Source organism: Galeopterus variegatus, unplaced genomic scaffold (assembly GCF_000696425.1).
Source record: "Galeopterus variegatus unplaced genomic scaffold, G_variegatus-3.0.2 Scaffold5172, whole genome shotgun sequence".
Classification (NCBI taxonomy): domain Eukaryota; kingdom Metazoa; phylum Chordata; class Mammalia; order Dermoptera; family Cynocephalidae; genus Galeopterus; species Galeopterus variegatus.
Window position 1 is genome coordinate 66,373 of NW_007731283.1, and position 12,389 is coordinate 78,761.

Sequence of the window (12,389 nt, forward strand, 5' to 3'; positions counted from 1 at the left end):
CCACCGTTTAGGCTTTGCTGGAGAGCAGATGACAGTCTTGTCACAGACATGAGTGTAAATGGGTCTGTCATATTCTTTTCCAAGAATAAACACAGAAAAAGGTGGAAGGAACAGGCTCTGGGCACTTGAGGTGGGAAGTGACAGCAGATGTCACCATGTGGATCGGTGATGAAGGGAGGGTGCAGAAAGCCTAGAGGCAGCCATGGGCAGCCAAGCGAGCCCCTTGGTGGTTTGGGGCAGGCCGGCTGCACACGCGGAGATGGACGTCTGAGACTCAGCCCCCTGTGGCCTTGACACTAAGCTGCTATCCTGATGCTCAAATCAGCGTCTTCACTCCCCCTGGCTGTCTGCAGAACCATCCATCCAACCTCTCAAGGATTTCCTACGTCTCTGGCAATTTCCTCGATCACCAGAAAAGGATTTGCAATGGATATTTTTGGAAACTTTTATAACCTGCACAAGTTTTGGCGGAGGAAGCGTTTGTTGCTGTTCAGGACGGTGCAGATTTCCATCTGGTTTCACATGGTTTCCGTGACTATCCACACCCCACCAGTTAATTAGAGTTCTAATTTTCAGTAATATTTCTCACATGAGCAATGTTGGTACTACTTAGAGCCTTTGCTGAGAAGAGTTCCACAAATTGCTGTCTTTGTTTGTTTTTCTGTTTATAGAGCAGAGAGTGCAGTCATTTGTTTACATCCTTGCTCGAAGGCAGCACCAAGTCTCAAGTTCCACTTTTTAGTTTACCCAACACTTTGATTTTCCTGGTTAAGAACCATCAGCTGCTGATTTTGGGTTTTTTTTCTTTCTTCCCACATGAATACATAGCATTTGGCTTTTTAAGGGCTATGTTCTACAAAGCTACAGTCTTTTAAAGCTTTTTTGTGGTTTTTTATTTTTTATTTTTGGCAACTGGCTGGTACAGGGATCGAACCCTGGACCTTGGTATTATTAGTCCCATGCTCTAACCAGCTGAGCTAATCAGCCAGCCCTCAAATTGTTTTAAATTAAAGTATAATATGTCCACAAACTAAAAGGTTATGGCCCCTTCCTAAGAGTTGGTGTCTATGGGGGACACCAAGGATGGTAAGGGTGGGCTGAGTTTTAGCTGCTGGGCTCACAGTGAGGCCAGCCTACAGGGAGTCCCCGCCTTCTGGATGTATGATGTGTGAGATGCTGGCAAGTGTGTTACCTGGACGGCCCTGGGAGGTGGACATTACAATCGGCCACATGCTAGAGATGGGATGGCCAGAACTCAACCCCTAAAAAACTTGCCCAAGCTACTGAATGGGCAGAGCAAACATTTGAACCCAGGCTTCTGTCAAGCAACAAGGCTCAGTTCTTAGCAACCACCCTCTCCTGTCTCCTGACCGGTGCCACACACCCCATGAAAGTCGTGGAGGAAACACGTCCTTTCATGGGAAGGTGGGGAGGTGACAGTGGGGGTGGGGAGTGAAGATGGCACACTTCTTACTTTATTTGCTTGTGTATTATTTGACTTTGATCCAGGACCAATTTATTACCTTGATAATTTTTGAGAAGCAACAAAATATTAAAATTAATAAAACAATCAATATATAAAAATAAGTATTTGAAGCCTAAAAGATAATAAAAGAAATTGGGGACTCAGCAAAACTGCCTTATTCTCTGTCATTTATTTTTATAATCTTTTGAGAATAGTGGAAATTGCCATCGTAAATCAATGGACATTCAGTAAATCAATGTGGCGTTAGCTTAGCTGTGTCATTCTTTGAACAAAATTCAGTTCTAGATTTTGCCTCAGTGTGTCACTGCTTACTTAGGACTTTTTTCCTTGTATAATATATGAGGGCACTTGAACAAGTTCATGGAAAAAAATCGTATTGTCTTTCAATTCTATTTTTCCATGAATTTTTTGAATATAAGGTGGCAATCCCCTTCGGGACACTGAAACTGGGTTCCTGTTCGTCTTTTACCGTCCACTCTCGGTGGCATCTTGAGCACACTGAATAACATTTTTATCCTGGGCAGGCATTGTTGGATCTGTTTGAAAATAAGAGCAATAAATCTTTTTTGCTTAGAAAAATAAGTAAATGAAAAATAATAAAGAAATAAAGGTTACATGGGAGGAGAAACATACAGTACACTGCTTGACTCAACAGTAAGCATTTACATAGTTAAAATAATATAAAATGGGCCATTAATGTATAAATATATTGGAAGGATGAAGGAAGGAAAATAGAAATATGTTGTGTAGGGAAGGAAAAACTTTTCCTCTACCCTCTTAGATTCTATGATTGGAGCCCTGCAAATTAAACTGACAAAAGACAGATTAGCAAAAGAAAAGACAGATTTAATTACATACATATGGGAGTTCACAGAAAAATGTGATTTGAGGGGGTGGTTATAATCTGGGCATTATGTACCATCTTAATAGGAGATGGAGAGGGGAGATGGGCTATCACACAAAGACAAGTGACTTTTAGGAAAGATAAATGCGTTCTTAGGAGAATAGATGGGAGATATGATAGTTTTGTGACACTATCTGTTTAGGTGTGGTGACAACTTCTCATTGTGTCTGGTGCAAGAGTAAATTTTCTCTGGTTGCTCCTGGGAAGGGGATTTATGACAATTGAGTTCTTTTGGGTGGCTCTGTTTTTAGGCAGATAAGGGATTTTAGGAACTCAAATGACTTCTGCTCAAAATAATTTTTATGCACAGTGGTGTACTCTGAACCCTTTAGTAGTCATGTTAAGTTCAAAATCCTGTCAAAACACTGTATTTAAAGTTAATATATACCAGAGGCATTGCTAAAATGGTTCAGAGTGTCGTTCCTGGGAGTGGGGATTAGGGTGGGGTGGGAGACCTGTTTTTCATTACAAACACATAATTTTTTATTGTTAGGGTTCTTAGTTAAGACAACAGAATCCACTCTAGCTTTTGTTCTTAAGACAGGAATTTATTAAGGAATGTCTATAACTCCTGAAATCATGGGGAGACCTGAAGAGGGAGACTCTAGATTGTGTTTCCACAGTGGTTCCTCAGAGACGGCCACCAAAGGAGCGATGACTTCTACCATGACCGGGGCTGCCACGCCAGATGCCCATGGGCCAGCTGTCAGAAGCAGCCTGGGTCTCCTCACCACAACCTGCATCTGCCAAATGCAGTCCTCACACCTTGCCTCTTCCACACTCCTCAGTTCCACGTCAACAGCATACAAAAAGCCCATGGGGTGGGCAGAGCGCACCCCATGTGGTCACACCTTCACAGTGAGGGATCCTGGGAAGGCCAATGATTGAAAATGCTCAATAGGGCATGAAGCCCCAGTGGCCTAATGGATAAGGCACTGGCCTCCTAAGCCAGGGGCTGTGGGTTCAAGTCCCTCCTGGGGTGAAGTGCTTTGGCCTCCTACAATGCTCTGTTGGGAAGTTAGGTCTACCTTGTGGGAAACTATTCAAAAGAATTTTCTTCTTTTAGCCTAGTACATATACTGTGTGACTTTGACAAAAACGAAAATAAAAAAGAAAAGGGTTCTGTAATCTTTAAACACAGCCAACTTCCAGACTTGCCAAGCACTTTTGTTTTATGGGATGACTTGGCATTTGCATGTGGGGTGGGTGGAAAATTATTCAAAGGTTTGGTTTTTATCTGACTCCATCTTAAAGGATGCAGAATAGCCATCTTGCTGGCTACAGTTAAATAGAGAATAGGCCATGAGCGATGCCTTTAGTTAGGAAAGAAAGGCATTTGGGAAGCCAGTGCCTTCTTCCTCAGGGTCTTGTTACAGGCTCATACCCCCAACCTCCATGCTTTCCAAGTCCCCTTAAGATCCAGATCTGTATCAACATTTCAAACTTGATTATCCTAAAAGCAGTCATCTGAAATGGCTTCGTGTTTTTGGTCAGACAGCTCACTGAGTTTCCCCTGAGGGAGAGGTGTTCATGAAAGAAGGAAGAAGTTGTACACACTAAGGGGCATGTTTATAGCAGTTGGAGCTAAAAAAAAAAAAAAAAAAAAATGCAACCAGTCTAATTTTAAAGCTTTGTATTTGGTGTGAGAACCTCTGAAGAGCAAGCCCTAGAAAGCAAAGGAACAGAGTTAGGGGAGGGAAGAAAAGCCCATTCCTCACAGAGACCTCTAAAAGACAATATTACTCTAGCAAAACTGTAAGAATGCTGGTCAGAACTCAATCCACCCTTGTGGCCTTCAAAGCTCTGGCTTTAATAGTTATAATCTTTCCCTACACAGGTTGCTTAGCAACTGAGGACTGGAAAAGAACAGAATGCTATGCTTGTGTAAGAGGGATGACACCAGCAACCCCAATGATAAGCAACAGGAGGCTGCCAGGCACCTGGGAACCTTCCTACTTCTTCAGCCTTTCTCTCTTTAGCATAGCTCCACTTCATTTCTAAGTCCTTTATAAGCTTCAACTTCCCACCACCACCTTCCAGGGTTACAGAGAAAGCAGCTGCACAGCACCTGGATAGATACTCCATTCTCTGTAAGTAACTCACCCATCAACAACAATAATAAACTCCTTGTAAACTATATGTGGTGGCCTGCTTTGTTCTTTAGTCTTAAGTACCTTCTCAGATGGGCACTATACTTTCAGCCTCACACTTGAACACATGGGTCTGTGTTACCTACGAAAATGGACACTCCAGAGTTAACTGACCACAGGCAGACTGGGGTGTCTCTTGGGTATGTCTCACTTCCATGCAAGTTGGGTTATGGATCACAGAACAAAAAGGGGAAGTTCAGGAGAAGCTGCAGGAATCATATGGGTGGGAGAAGCTGCTATATGATCTGCAATCCCATTACTGAGTATATATCTGAAGGGATGGAAATTAGTATATCAAAGAGGTGTCTGTACTCCCATGCTTACTGCAGTGTTATTCACAATAACCAAGGTATGGAATTAACCTAAGTACCCATCAACAAATGAGTGGATTTTTAAAATGTGGTATATTTACACAATGGAATGTTATTCAGTCATAATAAAAGAATGAAATCCTGTCATTTGCGGTAACATGGGTGAGCCTGGAGGACATTACATTAAGTGAAATAAGGTCAGGCACAGAAAGAGAAATACCACATGTTCTCATTCATATGTGGAGTCCCAGAAAATTGATCACACAGAAATAGGGAGTAGAATAGTGGTTACTAAAGGCTGGGGAAAGGTAGGGAGGAAGGGGGACAGCGAGGTTTGATTAATAGGTACAAAATTACAGCTAGACGGAAAGAATGAGACCTAGTGTTGTATAGCACTGGAGGGTGACTATTATTAGCAACAACTTATTATATACTTGCAATTAGCTAGAAGAAGGATTTTGAATGTTCCCAACACAAAGAAATGATAAATGCTTGAGGTGCTGGCTATGTTAATTAACCTGATTGGATCATTACACATTGTATTCATGTTATAGAAATATCACACAGTACCCCACAAATACCTACAGTCATTATGTGTCAATTAAAAATTTTTAGATAAAGAAAAAGGAAAAAAAAAAAGAGATAGGGCCTGCCTCAGAGAGTCAGACAGGACTGAGGAGACTGACCAAGCAGGGTCTTTGAAATAAATAAAGGGATTTTTTTTTGAGAGAGAGAGAGCTAAAAAGAAGCACAGTAACATGGGAGCTGGGTGTAGGCGGACGTGCTTCTCTTCCCCCGGTTTCCATGCACTTGGTCAGGTGGATTACTCACGGTGGCCAGCTTGCGGCTTCAGCCTTTGCCCTGGGGAGTTGGGCAAGCGCTGTTCTGAGGATCAAAAAAAAATGAAGAAGCCTTGCACCCACAGGTGGCTATAGGTGGATAAAAGGGAAAGGAGGAAGCACAGTGCGCCTCCCCAGCTAAAAAGAAGCACAGTAACATGGGAGCTGGGTGTAGGCGGACGTGCTTCTCTTCCCCCGTTTCCATGCACTTGGTCAGGTGGATTACTCACGGTGGCCAGCTTGCGGCTTCAGCCTTTGCCCTGGGGAGTTGGGCAAGCGCTGTTCTGAGGGTCAAAAAAAAATGAAGAAGCATTGCACCCACAGGTGGCTATAGGTGGATAAAAGGGAAAGGAGGAAGCACAGTGCGCCTCCCCAAGGTTGCACTGGCCTGGGAAGAATGATGTTCCCAGAGCCCCTGACCAGAGGGTGGAATTATGTGTACCAAGTCTCATGTCCTTTTCCCATTTATTCCTCCCCCACGCCTACCTTGCCCAGGCCCCCAAAGCAAAAAGCATCTTGAGTGACAATGGTGACTAGCTTACAGATACCGTGTTGTGAAAAAAACCAAAACTAGATTTTCAAGTCCTCCTGGATACCCAGCCCTGCTGATGCTACTTTTTAAGTGGTTGAATCAATGATCCCCAGCCCTGATTTTAGGGCACCCCCAGGTGTTTAATTATCCCAAGGGCTATTGTGAAATTCTAAAAATAAAAGCACTTTAATTTCCTGCACTTTAGAATAAGCACACTTGTCCTCTCTAAAAGCACACACTTTGAGAAGAGAAGGATTGTGAAATCCAGTAGACAAAACTCCTCTGTCCAATTCCGAAGTTGGCCACAGCAATCAAAATGCCACTTTGTATTTGGGTAACGCTTTGCGGCTTCAAGAGTCCTTTCCGATTACTGGGTTAGTGACTAAATGTGTACATTAATGCAGTTGATGCCTGTTCTAGCCTCAGCATCACAGCGGGGGAGAAACAGACGTGGCCTTCTTTAGTGGGAAGCTGTTACTGTGCAGTTGCTCATTGGTGACATTTCAGTTTGTCAGCAGCTGGTGGGGTTGGTGTTTGGAAGGAGGCTGGCAGCCAGGGCCTGGACCACAGTGACAGTGCTTGGATGGCAGGCAGGGTGAGGAGGGGCATTGGGACACTCTCGAAGAGGAAGAAGGGCTGGCAGCTCCAGGCTGGCTTTTCCGCCCAGCCAGACCAGGTCTGGAAGTTGAAGTCCTGGGGCAGGAGCACCTGCTGGCCAGGTCCTCCCTCGAGCACCTTCCCTGGCTGCCAACGTGAATTTGGGTGAATAGCATTCTTTGGTTTTACAGTGGGAAAGGGAAGTCATTAGGCCCCATATAATTCATCTTTGTCAAGGACTCTGTGACTGTTATTTTTCCCATGGTCCAGATGTGTCTCTCTTTACAGTGTTCCAGGGTCCTGGGGAGACCCAGGGATAAGGACCCTATCTGGATCCCTGAGGGGACAGTGCTTGGGACCTGAGTTAGGGTAGGAGGGTGCTGAGCTGTCTAGTGGAGCCCAGAAGCAGAGGGCACAATGCCAGGGCTGCTGCAGCCGGCCGTGCCTCCGGCGAGCTCAGCTCTGCTTAACAGCCACACTGATCAGGACACTGAGCTGCAGGCAGAGGAACCCGTTCCTCCGGCTCCTGCCCAGGCTGCTCCTCTCCGCTGACAGCAGTGGTTAAAGTCCTGAGTTTGGGAGTGGTTTCCTGGAAGTAAATTTACTTAGGGACTGAGAAAACAAGTCACCTTTTCTAGGCTCTTGCACTGCCAGGGCTGCCCAGAAGTCTAAATAAGCTGTTAACACAAAGTTCCTACAGCACTTTACAGTTTGCAAAATGCTTGAACAAACATCAGATCATTCTGTCCCCTAAATGACCCTGCGAGGCAATAATCTGATACTAATGTTAACTACTGTGTGTTCAAAAATTCTTCATTACCTTAGTTACTCCTCGCCACAGGGAGGGCTAGGTACTGTACTAGGTGTCTTGTTTTGCACATGAGGAAATCGGAGTTCAAGGAAGTGATAGAGCTAGAGAGCAGCACGACCTAGACTGAAATCCAGGTCCATCTTGTTGCAAAGCTCACGCTTCTAACCCACTTGGGGTGCTGCCTCTCGGTGTAGTTATTAGAACTGGGCTGTGTGCAGGGATGCAAGGTCTTGTTCCCATGGGGGTACCTGCATCCTTAACAAGTTGATATTGATTTTAAAGCAATTTCATGGAAACCAGAGAGCCAAGAGCAAACTTGGTTTTAAAGAAAATAAATATAAGACAAAAACTGAGAGAAAGCAATATTTCTAGCAAAAACAAAATTTGGAGAGGCCTGATTGGAAGGCTTTCTATTTAATCGGGCAAAGCTCTTTCCCTCCTCTTGCCTCTGGCTTCACCTTGCTTGGCACCGGGCCCACCTGGTTTGTTCCCACTTGAGGGCTGAATCAGTGTTCTACCTGTGGCTCTGATGTCCTGGAGTACAGGGTGGCTCAGGGGCGCCCACATTCTCATGAACAACTGACTGAGCAAACGGTCAATGGCGAGAGAACTGCTCAAATGTCTAAGACCAGCTAGAAAACGTTAGTGCGGATATGATTAATGATGTGTTGAGTATTTGTCTCCAGAAACCTAGAGTATAGTGAATGTTCAATGAGTGAATTAAAGATGGAAATTAAAAAATGCTTATTACATCAATCGCAGTTCCTGTGATTCATGTGTGACGTTCACACGTAATATGTACAATGGTATTAAATACAATTTTCTAATCCATAGAATAAATAGTTTGGCAAATTAGCAACTCTAATAATATCAGCTGAAGACAACCATATATGCTCCTAGAATTTGGCATAGTTTATTTGTATTTTTGGAAATCATAGATTAAACTGCATAAGTACGTAAAGATTCACTTTATCAATCCAGGAAGTGTTCTATTATGTTATATTTTTACTCTGAAAAAATAAAATTTTAAAGTCTTTAGAACAGAAAAACTATTTCAGAAAAATCTTTATTTCCTCTTTAAATTGACCATATCTGATAGTATGCTTTTAATTTATTTCAATATTTTTGCCATGTGTAGTTAGATCTGAATAAAAAAGAATTGTCATTCCCAAGACTATTAAAAGTAGGGTATAAAGGGTAGAAAATTACTGCCATTCTGCATTTACATTGATAGACAATTACAAAAGGGAAGTTCTGGGATCTAGATTCTACTTCATTTTCTTCAGTTGTTATAAAAAGCAAATGTCTATTTTTATTTGTGAAATGGGATTTTTTTTTTTTTTGGCTGGCCAGCATGGGGATCCCAACTCTTGACTTGGGATTATCAACACTTTGTTCTAACCAACTTAGCTAACCAGCCAGCCCCATTTTAAAAATCAGATTATCTGTACCCTGTAAATATGCACAATCAATATGTGTCAATTAAAAAATAAATACATTTCTTAAAATTAAAAAAATTCAGATTAAAAGATGCAAATAATTGACGGTGTTCATGTGTAGCTTCAAACAGCTGGAAAATGTTCTTTATGTAATGTTTTATTCTTACTCATTTATTAGCTTCCATTACCAGGTCTGAGTGGAAGGGAAGGGAAATTTCTGGAAATTACTTCTTCAAGAGTCATTCACTACATATTCTTAGTATACATTTTCAAGAGTCAAGAATGATCTCTAGATTTCAATTTTTCTACTTAGGTCCTAGAAGTTTGCTGTGCATGTGATACTGGCTTTTACTGTATTTACTATTTTATGATGATTTAGGTAAATTCTAGCTGCTAAGTTTAGGAGGCTTACATCCTTTTACTATTCGAGAATACAGACATGGAGACATGGATAACTTCTGACACAATAGTTAGTTTAAATCGATGCCAGCTCCATCCTTCCTATTGCTCAGGCCACAAACTTTGGAATCATTCTTAACTGCTCTCTTTATTGTGAAATAAAGACATCTTACCTCCAAATCCACCAGGAAGTGCTTTTGTTCAACCTTTGGTATATATCTAGAATCTCATCACCCTCACCGTGTCTGTTGCCATCCTGGAGGCAAGAGAAGGGCCTGAGCAAGACCGACTTGCCCCAAAGTAACTTCCTTCGGGTGGCAGATCCACCGTCACGTTCCTTGGCAGAAGCAGGCAGGAGATTTTGAAGTTTGTGGCAACCCCAACTGGGAGAGCAGCACCGCAGTGATTCACTTGCTAGCTCAGACCTAGAGGGTGGGAAGTAGTATGAAAACACGTGAAAGAAGGAATTAAAGTTGGAAACATGAAAAGGGACTTGACTGCAGCAATAGCTCGTTGATGACACATCTGACACTCACACATACCACGTACCACTGTTCTGAATACAGTTTTCCTTCAGATGCCTCTCAAAAGGAAATGTCAGCGTCTGGACCGGAAGGGAGAGGAGGTGTGTATGACAGAGACTGAAGGGATGGGGGTGGCCGTGGTGGACCCAAAGGCTGACACTCCCCCACCCCCTGCCAGCTTTCCCACGATCCCCGAGGAGGGCTGACTCCTGCCCTCAGGGCAGAGTCCTTTTGACAATGATCACATACTAGAGAAACAAAAAATCTCTGTCCACATTTTAAAAAATTACCTCGTGACAAAGATGAGCACGACAGTTTCTGTTTGAAGGATTTCTCCCCAATCTTTCTGAAAGATTCCCTGGGAAGTGAATGTGAAGTGATCATCCCCCCAGCAGCCTGGGGACCAGCGCCGTCCCTAAGTGCAGTGCAGTCCTCCCCAGCACTGATGGAACTGGGACCACTCGTACAAGCCACATTCAGTGCAATCCTATATAAACGAGGATTGGAACAGCTTTGGGCCTCTACTCAGACACGGGCTTGGGAAGCGGTGGGTGGGGAAAACATTTCCCCCGGCATTTGTGGTTAAGTGCACAGGGCATTGTCTCCTTTTCTCTCCTCTGAAGCTGGGAAGGTGTCACAGAGAGTGATGCACAAGGTGACGGGTAAATGTTTGCAACCGCGTATGTGTGGGTTCTACACTGCAGGCTTGTGCGCAAGTTAGTTCTGCAAAGAAAGGAAAGGGCTTACTGTTGCCCTCCCTGCTTGCGTTTAGGGCTTCTGGTGGGTTCCCCCTTCCCAACCCGGTCTTCATTGCATGTTAACCACTGTCGCACAGGGCTGCACCCAGAGCCGCCTGAAGGGACAATTGCAGAGCCTCTCCTCTGAAGTCACTGGGGCAGCCCCTGCTGGCCGTGGGCCTGCACCAGCTCACTCGCAGGAGGAATCATCGGAAGTCCCTTTCCCGCTTCCCACTGCCCACTGAGCCAAAGGGCTGCTGGGGTTGAATTTGCCAGGGTGAGGGTGAGTGGGGGTATCCTTTGTCATCAGATCCATGATCTTGTCTGGCATTTAGGAGATCCTGTGGTCTGGGTGTCCCCTGGCCATGCAAGGAGTTGTGCATTGTGGGATCCCATGTTAACCATAGCTCCACACATGATGCCTCCCTGCCAAGTGGGGACAATTCTTCCCGTCTTTGAATGCTGACCACATCCGGAGAGAGTTCGCACCACACTGCCCACCGTGGGACCACCGTTCACAGGACTAGAGGGTGGGGACTGGAACCGATGGGGGACCCCAAGTGCCCAGCCCCGAAGAGCGCAGCTCCAGTGGCTCCCAGGATGGGATAGAGCAAAGAGCACCAAGAACTGCAGGGACCCCCAGAAGCTGGAAGAGGCAGAGGAAGATCCCCTGCCCCCTGTAGCAGAGGGACAGGGACCTGCCGGTGCTTTGATTTCGGACTTCAAGCCTCCAGAACTATGAGAGAATAGACTTCTCTTGTTGTAGCCTATTGTGTGGTAATTTATTACGGCAGCTCAGGGAAACTAAGACAGCTACCAGATATGTTTTTGTGGTTACATCCATACCGTGGAAAGGCATGCACCTGTTAGAAAGAAGGAGATGGATCAAATATACTGCCAGGAAGACTCTCCTAACATAGTGCTGAGCCTTAAGTATGTAAGATATAATCCTATTTGTGTAGGAAAAAAATACCCCTTGTATGTTTAATGGGTACTACTTGCATGCACACGTAATGGATAGACAAGCCTCCAACAGTGCTTACCTGTGGACAGTGGCAGTGGAGGGCAGGCTACGGGGATCCAAACCCTTGACCTTGGTGTTAAAAGTGAACCCAACATTCACTTTTTACTCCATGTGCAAGCTGCGGCTTGTAACTGCGCCACTCCAATCCCTGCTTTTGTCTTCACGTGGACTTCTCTGTGGGTCTCTGTGTGTCTTCTCTTCTTATAAGGACACCGGTCATTGGATTTGGGGTCCATTGTAACCAATCACGTCTGCAAAAACCCTATTTCCAAACCAAGTCACATTCTGAGATTCCAGGTAGACATGAATTTTCAACCCACTACAGTAACCATGAGTTTTAATATTTCCATTGTACTGCACATTATCAGTGTCCCAAATGGAAGAGTCAGAATAGCCCATTCCTAAAGAATTTTCCATTTATTCTGTCAACAAACATGTCCTGAGCAACTAGCAGTATATTTAATAGAGAGCTGGCTGATCCAGGAAGAATGAGGGCTCAAGTAAGAAATGGAAGTCACATTTAAAAAAATGTCTATGTCTATGGTAAACTGGACACACATCAGCACTTTTTGAAACACAGACTGTCACTTTTTTTTTTTTTTTTTTTTTTTTTTTTTTTTTTTTCCGTTTTGGCAA

The 12,389-nt window shown here is 44.1% G+C and overlaps 2 non-coding genes across 2 annotated transcripts; one reads left to right on the top strand and one right to left on the bottom strand.

Annotated features, from left to right (window-relative positions):
- Positions 1-913: 913 nt before the first annotated feature.
- TRNAI-AAU lies at positions 914-987 on the bottom strand. Its single transcript has one exon. It is a non-coding gene; the product is annotated as a tRNA-Ile (tRNA).
- Positions 988-3,299: 2,312 nt separating this feature from the next.
- On the top strand, positions 3,300-3,372 carry TRNAR-CCU. Its single transcript has one exon. It is a non-coding gene; the product is annotated as a tRNA-Arg (tRNA).
- Positions 3,373-12,389: the final 9,017 nt, after the last annotated feature.